The sequence below is a fragment of the Esox lucius genome, chromosome 17 (assembly GCF_011004845.1).
Source record: "Esox lucius isolate fEsoLuc1 chromosome 17, fEsoLuc1.pri, whole genome shotgun sequence".
Taxonomy (NCBI): Eukaryota; Metazoa; Chordata; class Actinopteri; order Esociformes; family Esocidae; genus Esox; species Esox lucius.
The window spans coordinates 2413902-2428330 of NC_047585.1; the positions used below are offsets into that span (position 1 = coordinate 2413902).

Consider the following 14429-nt stretch of genomic DNA (forward strand, 5'->3'; position numbering starts at 1 on the left):
TCTGTGCATGTGGTGAATGTGACACAACAGTGCCCCCTGTTGTTAAATTTACAACTTGCTAAATTAATGATATACTCATCTACATTGCAGTGCAGTTAATTCATCCTATTTACCGACTTCAGGAAGTTCCATGGAATTAATTATTTCTTTGGATCCACATTAACACATAAACGCCTGGGGTCTACACAAAAACTTGCAAAACATAGCATAACAAATAACCAAACACTGACAAAATGATAGACTGACAAAATGATAATGTAATTAACTTAAAAAACGGCAAAATGCATATACAATTGTTTCTTGTTAGCATTTGTGTCGGTGTTTGTACTAATTTCCCTGCTTTTTCTGGATCAAATTTCCTCATTATGTTCTCATATCACATGAGAACATGAAACAGGAACACATTCTGATTTTCTAAATTATTTTTTAAGCTTTTGGGTTTGGGTTAAGATTTAAATATGGATTAAGGTTTAGTAAGATTAGTTAAATAAATGTTAGGGAACAGGGTGGAGGTTCAAATAAATAGAAAATGCAAGACAGATCCACAGTGGAAGATAGGAGAGTGACAAAATTAGATATTATTGACACACGTCTAAGTACAATAATGTATCCTTTGAAGCAAATTAAGACACTTTACATTCTCAAAGGGATGAACTGGGACCAGAATGTTGGTTGACCTTCTCTGGGCTGTTATTTTCAGTCAAATCCTAACACTGACAAAATGATACAAGCTATTGTGACAAGCCAATTGGATTGCCCTATGGTTAGTCTTTTTCCACATTCATATTAAAGGCTACTGAGAATGAACATTCATTAAACAGTCATGGTACTGACTAATCAGACAGTCAGTGAAATGTTTACTAACAACCTAACTTGATAGGAAGACCCAAAGCCATGAAACTGGGTACTTGCTATGTTAACTTGCTTCAAACAAAGACTTGAAGAAAGAAACAACTTCGCTGACAAAAGCAGAGAAGTTTAAGGTCTAAATCAAAGAAAAAAGATTAGACTTTCCAGCTCTATCTGGGCAGAGGGCCAAGCTTGTGAGGAGAGGAGTGGAAGAGCTGGGAGACCAGGCGAGTGCCGGGGATTGCAGGGAAGCACGGAACAGATGCCAAACAGCTTTAACCCTTTCTGAACCAAGTATGTTTCTCATCAAATGCTCAAGTCTCATTTAGCCCCACAGAATGCATATGCCATGAGAATTAAAAAGCGTGGACCATTGTGATTTTTTTATTGTCTGAACGCTTGCTTATTAAGGCAGTTATATTCACTGTACTTACAATGAAACTCAGATTTTAAGCAAATTGAACCCTACTGGTTTAATTCAGTTTCCTTCTCTTTGCTACACCATCATGGTGCTTAGGTTACTGCAGTCACTGGTCAACTAAGTTCTTGAGATGGAGACTTAATCAATGCATTGGCAATGTAAGCATGTGTAGCCTCTATTGCACACATTGGCATCAGTTATTGCTTCAGAATATCAAAAATAAGATTTCAGTCCCATTTTGAAAAATGCAGTGCATTTGGAAAGTTTTCAGACCCGTTCAGTTTTTCAGCATTTTATTACGTTACAACCATTCTAAAATACACTAAATAGATTTTTCCCTTCATCAGTCTACACACATAGTAACAAAGCAAAAAATATATTTTTTGTTTTTAGAAATGTATAGAAAAATGTAGTTTGTACAAATGTATAAAAAAAAAATATGGATATATCCCATTTATATAAGTATTCAAACCATTTTATATGACACTTGAAATCGAGCTCAGATTCGTCCAGTTCCCACTGATCATCCTTGAGATGTTTCTACAACTTGATTGGAGTCCAGCTGTGGTAAATTCAATTGATTGGAAAGGCAAACACCTGTCTATATGAGGTCCGACAGTTGACTGAACCAGGCCATGTTGCAGTAATTGCCTATACTGTATATCCCACGACAGGACTGTGTTGATGCACAGATCTTGGGGAGGGTACCAAAACTTTTCTGCAGCACTGAAGGTCCCCAAGTCACCATGGCCTCCATCATCTGTAAACCCCACTTGGAGTTTGACAAACGGCATCTAAAGACTACTTTTACTGAGGAGTCTTCCATCTAGCCACTCAACCATAAAGGCCTGATTGGTGGAATGTTGCAGAGATAGGAGAACCTTCCAGAAAGACAACTATCTCCACAAAGGAACTCTGGGGCTCTTTCAGAATGACCATTGAGTACTTGGTCAACTCCCTGACAAATGTCCCTGCTCACTTTGACCAGTTGGCCAACTCTTGGAGGCCAGAGCTTTCAATGATGGAGGCCACTGTGTTCTTAGATACTGTTAGTGCTGCGAAAATGTTTGATACCCTTCCCAAGATCTGTGCCTCGACACAATCCTGTCACAAAGTTGTAGAAACATCCCAAGAATGATCGAAGGAAACAGGATGCACCAGAGCTCAATTTATAGTATTATAGCAAAGAGTCTGAATCCTTATGTAAATGTGATATTTAAATATTTTCTTTGTTAATACATTTGCCAGAATTTCTAAAAAAAAAAAATCTCATTGTGAGGTATTGTGTGTAGATTGATGAGGGGAATTTGTGATTTTATCTATTTTAGAATAAGGCTATAATGTAAAGAAATGTGGAAATAGTGAAGGGGTCTAAATACATTACCAATAAGGCATTTTCACACGTAAATCCTATACATTGTAGACGTTTCAGAAACTTCTTCATAAGCCATTGTCTATATATATATATATATATATATATATATATATATATATATATATATATATATAAATAGTGGTTAGATTATTTGTAAAGTACTGGATTCATGTGGTGTTTATGAAGACTTGATTAATTAATTAGATTAAAATTGTCTTTGCCTTCATTTAACCAGGTATGTCAATGAGGACATATTCATATTATTATAACACGTCATAATGGTAACTTGCTAAAACTTTTAAACATAAAAAAAGATTTGTTAAACCATGCTCACTGTGGCATGTTGAAAACTTGTACCAATGTCATAACAAAGTATATTGTGATATGTTGAGAACTGGTACCAATGTGAAAGCAAAGCATATTGTGACGTGGTGAGAAGTTGTAACAAAATGTAAATTAATGTCTATTGTGGCATGTTGAAAACTGGTACTAATGTAACAGCAAAGCTTATTGTGACATGTTGAAAAATGGTACCAATGTTATAAGAAAGGTTATTGTGACAATTCCGTTAAGTGTCTGGATGGTCACATGCATAGCATACACAAGCGAAACATCACAATACAATTCTTACTTTAACAATGCTATAAAAAAAAATAATTAAAGGCCTACTGTGTTCTAATGTACTGGAAATAAATTATAAATATAGCTTATTGCTCACTTTCTTTCAACTAAGGACAATGATGACTTGTTACTAATAGTGCATCTACCGCTTAGATTTAATCCCAGAGGAGTTAAGTCCTAAAATAAAAGTGGTATGGAGATTAAAAGATGGCATAGGATAGGACAGATTCCAACCCATCTGTTGTGAAGAGTGGCATGGGCTTTGAATAACAACATTCAACTCACTCACCTGGCTTTTTCAACTGCTGGTACTTATTTACCAAGCATATTTTCCTTACATCTAGCATATATGTCACAGGCATTAATCAAAGTAAACTATGTACATTGAATATCTCACTTATAAAGTAACCCCTAGCCTACAGCACAGGGAGGCTACTTCTGGGCGCTGACCCACCTGACCTCTCCTAAACACCCTGGTAAGCAAGACACCTCACATACAGATCGGATAGGGCCTGTTTCCAATTTATTTTGACCAATAGGTTCTGCAACCAACCTACAAACACCATATATGAGGAATCAAGTAAATTATGAGGAATCAGAACATTTTGTCACTAATTCTGATTACTTTACAGTTGATCGACTGAATACAATCTAAATACTGCCAAATGCCAACGCTTAGAATCCAGGAGATTTCACATCCGGGAAATGGAACACGAGCAAAGACGTGGAATGTAAAAATGTTCCCCCTTCAACGATGTAATGATGGAGTAAAGGGCACGATGATTGGTGGATGCAAGGAAGAAGAAATATAAAACCGCCGGAGAGGCACACAGCATTGAAAGAATTAAACAAATACGGGTCAAACGACACGGCACAAAAGCGAAACCGAGGGTCTATCGTGGCCGAAAGAAATTTTTTCGTTCGGTTTTATGGTAAGCAAAGTAGTAGAATACAACCAATCACAATAAGGTTCACATCAACGCAAATAACTAAAACTGCACAATGGTGCTTGCAATATGTAGCTCTCAGACAAACATAAAACGGCACTCCTTGTTTGACAGCTGGAGGACCAATGGAAATATCCATCGACCCAGCTGCGCTGTGGTGCAGCCAATGAAAAATAGAATGTTACGGGTCCAATTAAGGTTAGGCTGTTGTAGCAGGCGGCCAGTGCTAAACTTCACCAAATAATAGCTGTTTGTATTTTGGCTGCTGCAGTAGCCATTTTAGGTAAGTAGGTCTTTTAACTTTAATTTTTTTATTCTGTGTTGTATGCGGGGTCCTGTGTTGTGGTGCGGTTGTTGGTGAGTCTCGAACTCATGCATCCCACATGAATGAACTCCTCTGCTCTTGTGCTTTATAAGGATTAAGAAATTGCACGGAGTTTTTTCCCCGGTCTCCCACCCCCTCTAATTTTTTATGCATTTTTCTAAACTGTCATGGCGTTTTTGTGTCCTTGGAAATAAAATGCGGGGGTAAAGCGTTTTCGGCAAATGATGCCCTGACCGGTGTCGCCCAGGTAGGTGAGGTCTTATTTTGGGGTAGCGGCGATGTTCCTGCGAGGAGTTTAAGGGGGTGTTAACACGTGTAAGGACTGGAATATATAACATCATTGCAGTGACATTAGTTAGCAGGCTGGCTAGCTCGATAGATTGCTAATATAAATAGGACACGCTACCGCCGATCTAGTGTTATTTTTGGAAGATGTTTAGATGGTTAAAGCTTAATCGTATACGAACTTAAATTTGCCAGACAACTTGTAGAAGATCAGTTCTAGCAATTCTGTTCTACAGCCTAGTACTTCATGATAGCCAGCACAGATCTTAGGATAGGCACTTTCTAGCAGGTAGGTACATTATTCGTTTCGGTCGAACCAAAATGCAGCACACCTACACCAGGTACAACATGAACACGCTCGGTGTCAAACAGAAAACAAAGACCCTGGTGGCAAAGGTAGCCTAAAAGCCCTCTAGCCACCTGCACCACTTGAGGTTCCATTGTGAACGTGTAAACAAACCAAATATCCCAAAATATAAGTTATAAGACATAACCTTAATGTAGCTTTTATTCTGGACTGAACTTCATATTAGAAATCAGTGGGACATCTGGGGAGATTTTCAAAAGGTATGTGCCTGGAATACACCTGGAAAAAATGCATATAGCCAGAATGAATTAGACAGGGCTTCCCATTCTATTCAATATTTCGTTTGATATATTTATTTCATGTCTATGTATTTAATGGTAACCGTTAAATCATGTTGACTACTTCAAAATGGTGAAAGACCCTGAAAGCAATGACAGTGTTAAAAATAGTTCTATCCAAGTTGAGTCCTCTATCCTCATCATGATTGCGACTGTACAACATTGTAGTTACATAGGTACTTCTATGTTTTTACATGGTAATATAATTGAACACCAGTAGCTGCCAAATAATTGACTACTGGTTACCTTCAATTTATTAATTTCTGTTTATATTTGTTATGGCTACATTACCACAAAACATGGTCTGAAGATATTTGTGACAAAGAGATGATAAATAAACCTGTGTAAACGCTGCATACCGGGTCTAATGTTATACTGTATATTATGTTAGAACAATGTAGTTATATAGGATATACTTGTGGTAGTCACAGTTATATAGGATATACTTGAGGTAGTCATGCACTTACCAAAGTGTAAGCAAGTTATCGGGGAACAACAGACACATGAACATCCACCTGAAATCTCTTTCCAGCTGAAAAGTCCCACCTTGCAAACAAATCATTGGTTTAGAAAAGTGGCTCCCAAACTTTTTCAGTTACTGTACCCCAAAAAATGTTTTGCACTGCTTGTAGTACCCCTGAAGTACCCTCTCATGCTAATTTCACTAGGAAGTCTATGGTGTCATGAGTGTTTTCAAGTATCCCCTGTGGAGAGGCCAAGTACCCCCAGGTGTCCTAGTACCCCTGGTTTGGAACCACTGGTTTAGAAGACAACATAAGTGGGACAACTGATTCTATTCTATTGAAGCAGAAAGTGCAGAGATGCAGTCCCTCTCTCCAAACAACTTGCTGCACACCTGAATCTTATTTAGATTGTGATTGGTGGCTAAATGTCTGAGACACGATTAAGTCACTTTTTAAGAACAATATGTTTTTGGAGGATCTTGGCCATTTCAATGGGATGATCATGTGACTGTTATTCTTCTTTAATGTAAAGTGAAACATGTATAAACTTTGTTAATACTCTGTAGCTGTAATAATGGTTAAATCTCTGTGGACAATAACCGTACAATATGACAACCTTTTAATACGATTCAGTAATCTCAAAATGTTCAACAATTAACAATTCCCTGGATATTACAAGGTACAATTATTTCCAACTAAAACAGAAAAATATTTCCTTTGTCACTGTATTAGGCCGACCCATTATTGCAGTTTAAGAAGGATAGAATTTCAAGCTCCATTGCAGATTCACATGCCAACAAACTTCTTCCCTTGTCAGCCAATTGTAGTGACAAATTTGAGAAAAATCATTGCGTACTACCATGCATAATATCAACATTGCCACAGCAACATTTTTGCCCGCAGATATATCTGTGGAATCTAGGAGGTACTGAATACAAAGGCCCTGACCAGCAGAAATCCACCTTTTCAAATAAGAAGATTGCTTGATCATATTCATCCTGTACAGTTATTTTACAACCCTGTTTCCAAAAAGTTTGGACACTGTGTAAAATGGAAATAAAAACAGAATGCAAAGATGTGAAAATCATTTAAACCCTATATTCAATAGAAAATAGTACAAAGACAACATATCAAATGTTGAGACTGAGAAATGTTATTGTTTCTTGAAAAATACATGCCCACTTTGAATTTGATGCCAGCAACAGTTTTCATAAACGTTGTAAAAGGGGCAACAAAAGAATGGAATAGTTGTGTAATGCAAAAAAAACCTGGTGGAATATCTCACAACTAATTAGGTTAATTGGCAACAGTAACATGATTGGGTATGAAAAGAGTATTCCAGAGAGGAAGAGGCTTTCCGAAGTAAACATAGGGAGTGACTAACCTCTCTGTGAAAGACTGAAAAGGCAAATAGTGCAACAATTTAAGAATAATGTTTTTCAATGTAAAATTGCAAAGAGTTTGGGGATCTCATCATCTACGATACATAATACCAGTAAAAGCTTCAGAGAATCGTAAGAAATCTCTGTACGCAAGGGACAAGCCTGAAAACCAGTATTGGATGGCCGTGATATTTCAGCCCTCAGTGGCACTGCAGTAATAACAGACAAGATTCTGTAGTGGACATCACTGCACGGGCTCTGGAACACTTCCGAAAACCATTGTATATGAAAACAGTACATCGCTGCATCCAGAAAAGCAAGTTACAATTTTAGCATGCAAAGAAGAAACCATATATACAGTTTTGCTCATAAGATTGCATACATTTGGAGAAATTGTAAAATGTTGGCATTGATGTTAAAAATATGACTGACTCTCCCAATTTTTAAATTTTTTATTTAATGATAGTGATCACATGAAACCATTTATTATCACATTGTTGTTTGGCTCATTTTTAAATCATAATGATAACAGAAATTACCCAAAATGGCCCTGATCAAAAGTTTACATGCCTTTGAATGTTTGGCATTGTTACAGACACACAAGGTGACACACACAGGTGAAAATGGCAATTGAAGGAGAATTTCCCACACCTGTGGCTTTTTAAATTGCAGTTAGTGTCTGTGTATAAATAGACAATGAGTTTGTCAGCTATCACATGGATGCACTGAGCATGCTAGATACTGAGCCACAGGGAGCAGAAAAGAACTGTCAAAAGACCTGCGTAAAAAGGTAATGGAACTTTATAAAGGATATATCAAATGCCTTGCAAATGCCAGTCAGTACTGTTGAATCACTTGATAAGAAGAGAGAAATTCAGGGATCTCTTGATAACAAGCCAAGGTCAGGTAGACCAAGAAAGATTTCAGCCAAAACTGCCAGACTAATTGTTTGGGATACAAAGAAAAACCCACAGATAACCTCAGGAAAGCTGCTCTGTTTCAAGGAGCACAATACGATGAAACATTAGAAGCCTTTACTGCACCAATACCACAAAAAAGCCCAGTTATTATATGCTTGACAACACCTTGACACGCCTCACAGATTCTGGCAATACAGCTTTTATGGTCACATCCATAAGCGCTGTGTTTGGAGAGGGGTCAAGAAGGCCTATAGTGAAAAGAAAACCATCCCCAATGTGAAGCATGGTAGTGGCTCACTGATGTTTTGGGAGTGTGTGAGTTCTAAAGGCACTTGTGAAAATGGATGGCAAGATAAATGCAGCATGTTATCAGAAAATACTGGCAGACAATTTGCATTCTTCTGTACGAAAGCTGTGCATGGGACACTCTTGGACTTTCTAGGACGACAATGACTATAAGAAAAAGGCCAAGTTGACCATCCAGTGGTTACAGCAGAAAAAGGTGAAGGTTCTGGAGTCGACATCTCAGTCTCATAACCTTAATATCATCAAGCCTCTCTGGGGAGATCTCAAACATGCGGTTCATGCAAGACAACCAAAGACTTTGCATGACCTGGAGGCATTTTGGGCAGCCAAGATGAATGGGCAGCTATACCACCTGCAATAATTCGGGGCCTTATATACAACTTTTACAAAAGACTGCATGCTGTGCTAAAGGGGGCAATACACAGTATTAAGAGTGTATGTAGACTTTGGAACAGGGGTCAGTTCATTTCTTGCCGGACCGCGTAAGCTGAGCCGGCCAATAAGAGCGAATGTCTCTTACTGAGTGAGTGACCGACCGACCACCCCTTGTTAAATAGCGTAGTGGTTAGAGAAGCAGACTTGGGAATTACAGGTCCCGAGTTCATATCTCCTCACAGGCAAAGCAAACTACGCATTATGAATTATTCCGTAGAGATGAAAACTTTGCTGGCTAAGACCGTTGTATCTACATTATAGTAAGCCTGAAATAAAAGCCTTTATTGTGACTGTTTGTTTCTGGTGGATTTTCGAAGTACACATTTGTGCATGCGTTTTGGGTCAGGATAGACAAACACATTTGCTGGCTTAACATACAATAGTTACATTATAGTAAGCCTTAACTGAAACTGTATACGGTCATATTGCGACTGTTTCTGGCATGGAAAAGTTCATCTTCAGTCTTTGTAGCAATTGCTCAAATCTTATGATTATTCCTAAGAAGTTAGTAGATACTAGTAAGCCTATTACTGATTAATAAGCTGTTAAAACGGCCAGTGGCAAAAGCAATACAGTCCATAGACGCTATGATGGAGGTAAACTTAATAAGAAACGTTATTCAGTTTAACACAATCCTCAGTGGAGTCTAGTGACTGCTGAAACGTGTAATGCCGTGGCGTAGTGGTTAAAGACCCTGCCTCTCATGTGAAAGACCTGATTTCGAATCTATTTAGGGCAACAACATTTATTATTTCTGGGTAGTCTGGTTTCTGGTTAGATCACATTCCAGAGATTTTAAATGGGTTTCAGATCTGGAGATTGGGCTGGCCATGACAGGGTATTGATCTGGTGGTCTTCCATCCATACCTTGATTGACCTGGCTGTGTGGCATGGAGCATTGTCCTGTTGGAAAAAACCATTCTCAGAGTTGGGGGAACATTGTCAGAGCAGAAGGAAGCAGGTATTCTTCCAGGATAACCTTGTATTTGGCTTGATTCATGAGTCTTGCACAAAGACAAATCTGCCAGATTCCAGCCTTGCTGAAGCATCCCCAGATCATCAGCGATCCTCCACCAAATTTCACAGTGGGTGTGAGACGTTGTGGCTTGTAGGCCTCTCCAGGTCACCGTCTAACCATTAGACGACCAGGTGTTGGACAAAGCTGAAAATGTGACTCGTCAGAGAAGATGACCGTACTCCATTTCTCTACGGTCCAATCCTTATGGTTTTTTGCAAACTTCAGCCTGGCTGTTCTTTGCTTCTCATTGATGAATAGTTATTTATTCAAATTACCTTTGAGGTACTACTTGCACTGTTTTTGCCATCCAGCTGGTCCATATTATACTTTTCCTCGTTAAATTAGATTTGGTTCATGTAATCACCTAATCGGTACCTCATTAAGTAAAATGAGGTGTGCCTGTGTTGGAATTTAACATACACTGGAATGGAATGGCTGCCATGCATGTTGAAATGCTGATTGAAGAAAAATTAGGAGGGGTCTCTTAATTTTTTCCAGAGCTGTATATTACCAATTCTCCAAGTGTATGAAAGGTTTTAAGCACAACTGTAAACAAGATCCTGAAATGCCACTGCCTTCTCTGGGCCCCTGCTCATTTAAGATGAACTGAGATAAAGTGGAATACTGTCCTGTGTTCTGACAAATGAAAATGTTGAATTATTTTTGTGAATCATAGATGGCACGTCTTCTGGGCTAAAGAAGAGAGGGCCCACCCAGCTTCTTATCAGCGCACAGTGCCAACATCCGTGATGGTATGAGGGTGCTTTATTGCACATGGCACGGGTGACTTGCACATCTCTGAAGGCACCATTAATGCTGAACAATATTTACAGGTTTTGGAGCAACATCTGCTGCCATCCCTTTTGTGTAATTTGTTGAGTAACAACGGTTAATGGAAACAAAATTACCAACCAACTGAGGGCTAGATTCAAACTCACACCAAAAATCTACGTAAACAATTGAAATCACAGGCTGTTCCAACAGTGAATTTCATCAATGCAACTCATTATGTGATGCAGTAGTGTGTATGGCTTCTGTATGCACTCCCGACAATGTCTGGGCATGCTCCTGATGAGACTGCGAATGATGTCCACAGGGATCTCCTCCCAGACCTGGATCAGGGCATCAGTGAGCTCCTGGAGAGTCTGTGGCACTACTTGGCGGCATTGGACGCACCTATACAAAAGGTCCCAGAGGTTATCAATTGGATTCAGGTTTGGGGAATGTGAGGGCCAGTCAATGGCATCAATGCCTTCGTCATCCATCAACTGCCTACACACTCTGGCCACGTGAGGCCAGGCATTGTCCTGCATCAGGAGGAACCCAGGGACCACTGCACCTGCATAAGGCCTGATGTTGGGTCTGAGGAATTCATCCCGGTACCTAACAGCAAGTCAGGGTATTGTTGGCTAGCACTTGGAGGTCTGTGCAACCCTCCAAGGATATGCCTCCCCAGACCATCACTAAACCACCGCCAAACCGGTCATGCTGGATGAAGTTGCTGGCAGCATAATGTTCACCACCATGTCTCCAGACTCTTTCACGTCTGTCACATGCTCAGTGTGAACCTGCTGTCATCTGTGAAGAGAGCAGGGGGCCAATGGCTGACATGCCAATTCTGGTGTTCTCTGTTGATTTCCAGTCGAGCAGCATGAAGCTGGGCTGTGAGCACAGGTCCCACTAGAGGACGTTGGGCCCTCATGTCACCCTCATGGAGTCTGTTTCTGACAGTTTGATCAGAAACATGCCCACCAGTAGCCTGCTGGAGGTCACTTTGTAGGGCTCTGGCAGTGCTCCTCCTATTCCTCCTCGCACAAAGGAGCAGATACCGGTCCTGCTGCTGAGTTGATGCCCTTGTATGGCCCTGTCCAGTTATCCTCTTGTAACCGCTCGTCTCCTGGTATTTCCTCCTTGCTCTTGAGACTGTACTGGGAGACACAGCAAGACTTTTTGCCACGGCACTTAATGATATGCCATCCTGAAGGACTGCCTGTGCAACCTGAATGGACTGCAGGTACCGCCTCATGCTACCAGTATTGACAAGGACACTAGTAAAACATAAAACTAGAGAAGAATCAGTCAGGAAGGAAAAGGAGAGAGCAATTGTCTGTGGCCACCCTTTGTAAAACCATTCCCTTTTTGGGGGTTGTCTTGCTGTTGCCTTTCCAGTGCACCTATTATCACTTTCATTTGCACCAAAACCGGTGACATTGATTCACAATCGTTTATGCTTCCTAACTGGACAGATTGATTTTCCTGTAGTTTAATTGACTTGGTGTTGTACTGTGATGAATACGGGTTCCCTTATTTTTTCTGAGCAGTGTATTACAACAGCATGGCTCTGTAGTCCAGACCTGTCACCCAATGAAGTAATTTGGCTCATTATGAAAGAATACGACAAAGGAGACCCCGAACTGTTGAGCAGCTGAAATCCTAAATCAATCAATAATGGGATTACATTTAATTTTCAAAACTACAGAAATTGGTCACCACAGTTCCTAAATACTTAGAGGATTGTTAAAAGAAGAGGAGATGCTTCACAGCAACCATCTTTTTTTAAATATGTTGCTGGCATCAAATTCAGAATGGGCATACATTGGGGAGAACAAGTATTTGATATACTGCTGATTTTGCAGGTTTTCCTACTTACAAAGCATGTAGAGGTCTATAATTTTCATCATAGGTACACTTCAACTGTGAGAGTCGGAATCTAAGACAAAAATCCAGAAAATCACATTGTATGATTTTTAAATAATTAATTAGCATTCTATTGCATGACATAAGTATTTGATATCAGATAAGCAGAACTTAATTTTTGGTACAGAAACCTTTGTTTGCAAGTTGGTTGCCTTGAGATCACTGACAAGATCCTCCCGTGTAGTTCTGGGCTGATTCGTCACAGTTCTCATGATCATTGTAACTCCACGAGGAGAGATCTTGCATGGAGCCCCAGACCGAGGGAGATTGACAGTTCTTTTATTTTTCTACAAGCTTGTCCCTGACATCCTTGGACAGCTCTTTGGTCTTGGCCATGGTGGAAAGTTTGGAATCTGATTGATTGCTTTTGTGGACAGGTGTCTTTTATACAGGTAACAAGCTGAGATTAGGGGCACTCCCTTTAAGAGTGTTCCTAATCTCCGCTCGTTACCTGTATAAAAGACACATGGGAGCCAGAAATCTTTCTGATTGAGAGGGGTTCAAATACTTATTTCACTATTAAAATATAAATAAATGACATTTTTCTGGATTTTTTTTTTTTTATTCTGTCTCTCTGTTGAAATAAACCTACCATTAAAATTATAGACTGATCTTCTTTGTCAGTGGGCAAACGTACAAAATTAGCAGGGGACCAAATACTTTTCCCCCCTCACTGTAGCTTCATACAGTGGGGAGAACAAGTATTTGATACACTGCCGATTTTGCAGGTTTTCCCACTTACAAAGCATGTATAAGTAAATGAATCTAATGACAGGGTATTGATCTGGTGGTCTTCCATCCACACCTTGATTGACCTGGCTGTGTGGCATGGAGCATTGTCCTGTTGGAAAAAACAATTCTCAGTGTTGGGGGAACATTGTCAGAGCAGAAGGAAGCAGGTATTCTTCCAAGATAACCTTGTACCTGGCTTGATTCATGAGTCTTTCACAAAGACAAATATTTGATACACTGCCGATTTTGCAGGTTTTCCCACTTACAAAGCAAGTAGAAGTCATAGGTACTCTTCAACTGTAAGTGACGGAATCTAAAACAAAAATTGTATGATTGTATGATTTTTAAGTAATTAATTTGCATTTTATTGCATGCCAAGTATTTGATACATCAGAAAAGCAGAACTTAATATTTGGTACAGAAACCTTAGTTTGTATTTACAAAGATCATATGTTTTCTTGACCAGGTTTGCTCACACTGCAGCAGGGATTTTGGCCCTTTCCTCCATACAGACCTTCTCCAGATCCTTCAGGTTTCAAGGCTGTCGCTGGGAAATACGGACTTGCAGCTCCCTCCAAAGATTTTCTATTGGGTTCAGGTCTGGAGACTGGCTAGGCCACTCCAGGATCTTGTGATGCTTCTTACGGAGCCACTCCTTAGTTGCCCTGGCTGTGTGTTTCGGGTCGTTGTCATGCTGGAAGACCCAGCCACGACCAATTTTCAATGCTCTTACTGAGGGAAGGAGGTTGTTGGCCAAGATCTCGCGACACATGGCCCCATCCTCCCCTCAATACGCTGCAGTCGTCCTGTCCCCTTTGCTGAAAAGCATCCCAAAGAATGATGTTTCCACCTCCATGGTTCACGGTTGGGGTGGTGTTCTTGGGGTTGTACTCATACTTCTTCTTCCTCTAAACACGGCAAGTGGAGTCTATACCAAAAAGCTCTATTTTTGTCTCATCAGACCACATTACCTTCTCCCATTCCTCCTCTGGATCATCCAGATGATC

The 14429-nt window shown here is 39.9% G+C and overlaps 1 protein-coding gene across 2 annotated transcripts in view; it reads left to right on the top strand.

The window, feature by feature from the left end:
* The first annotated feature begins 4406 nt into the window (after positions 1 to 4406).
* Positions 4407 to 14429, top strand: part of chd6 (chromodomain helicase DNA binding protein 6) — a 197865-nt gene continuing 187842 nt past the window's right edge. The window contains exon 1 of one of the 2 annotated variants that reach the window (XM_029113752.2): positions 4407 to 4496. The gene's annotated coding sequence lies outside the window, so the exon portion shown is untranslated. Of the gene's footprint in view, positions 4497 to 4651; positions 4786 to 14429 lie in introns of those variants that run through there. The other variant, XM_029113754.2, reaches the window with a different exon arrangement.